The 993-nt window shown below is 40.3% G+C and overlaps 1 long non-coding RNA gene across 1 annotated transcript in view; it reads left to right on the top strand.

Annotated features, from left to right (window-relative positions):
• LOC116669375 (uncharacterized) overlaps nucleotides 1-641 on the top strand; it is a 17,355-nt gene extending 16,714 nt beyond the window's left edge. Inside the window, exon 3 of the long non-coding RNA XR_004326764.1 lies at nucleotides 567-641. This is a non-coding gene — a long non-coding RNA (uncharacterized LOC116669375). The remainder of the gene's footprint in view (nucleotides 1-566) is intronic.
• The last annotated feature ends 352 nt before the right edge of the window (nucleotides 642-993 follow it).

The following is a 993-nucleotide window of genomic DNA, read 5'->3' as shown; positions in this document are numbered from 1 at the left end:
GACGAGGACGCAGAGAGGGAGGAGGAGGAGGATCTTTGTAATGTTGAATGCAAAAAAGATCAAGGAGCTAGGTCTTGTCATGAAGCAATACATGGTGAAAGGAAGGTGAAGATGATGGACGGAGTCATTGGAGGAAGAAGAGTTTACTGCCATATCTGGAAGAGAAAAAGGAAATCCAATTGAGAATATGTACAAATTAACTTGATTAGCTATATATCCCAGAAGAGGTATCTCTCTGTTGCTATATATTTACATATTAAGCAGGGTTTCCTCCAGAAACATTGTTTAGTCCGGTGGCAAGTGTCTTTTTTTGACGAGGGCGCGGCAGACATCAGGGCATTAATACATTAATGCTCAGATTCTATAATGTTCCACATTGAGTCAGTGCTTAAATCTAACAAGATTTGAAAATATCACTGTAGTTTAAAAAACGTCTTAAAAATACATCGACTGCCCGTGGATTTCCAAGCTCAGAACTCGGACAACACCGCAGTACCCCGGGATCAAAACCCAACATGGGTACTCCGTGCATCAACAGTTGTGAAAAAGCTATTGTGAAAGCTAAGTTATTAGCACTTCTGTGCTACTTGTGTCTCACTTAATCAGTCATGCACGCAGTCCTGTCCAACTTCTATCTGTGGACGCTGTTTGTATGCACAAAAACAAGGTGATGCATGTAATTCCCAGCGCTGGCTTACGAGTTCTGTAATATCACCAATATTATCAACCAGGGTTGAAATACACTGTATACTGATATTGTAAAAGTGTCCCACCACTGATATAAAATACAGAATCAACTTTGCAAGTGTCAGTAAGATAAAGTTTGTCTGACAATAATGTGGATAAAAGAAGATAATTATAATGAAATTTAACAAGAGCGCCAACCTTGTCAGTATTTGTTGCTGGTCTTCCTCCCTCTGTGTACTCCTGTGTCTGAGTATCTCCTCCACTGGCTGTGTGTGATATACAGTGTACTGGCTGTATATCACAACC

This window comes from Etheostoma spectabile, chromosome 19 (genome assembly GCF_008692095.1).
Source record: "Etheostoma spectabile isolate EspeVRDwgs_2016 chromosome 19, UIUC_Espe_1.0, whole genome shotgun sequence".
In the NCBI taxonomy this organism is placed as follows: domain Eukaryota; kingdom Metazoa; phylum Chordata; class Actinopteri; order Perciformes; family Percidae; genus Etheostoma; species Etheostoma spectabile.
This window is presented reverse-complemented; position numbering and strand designations above follow the sequence as displayed.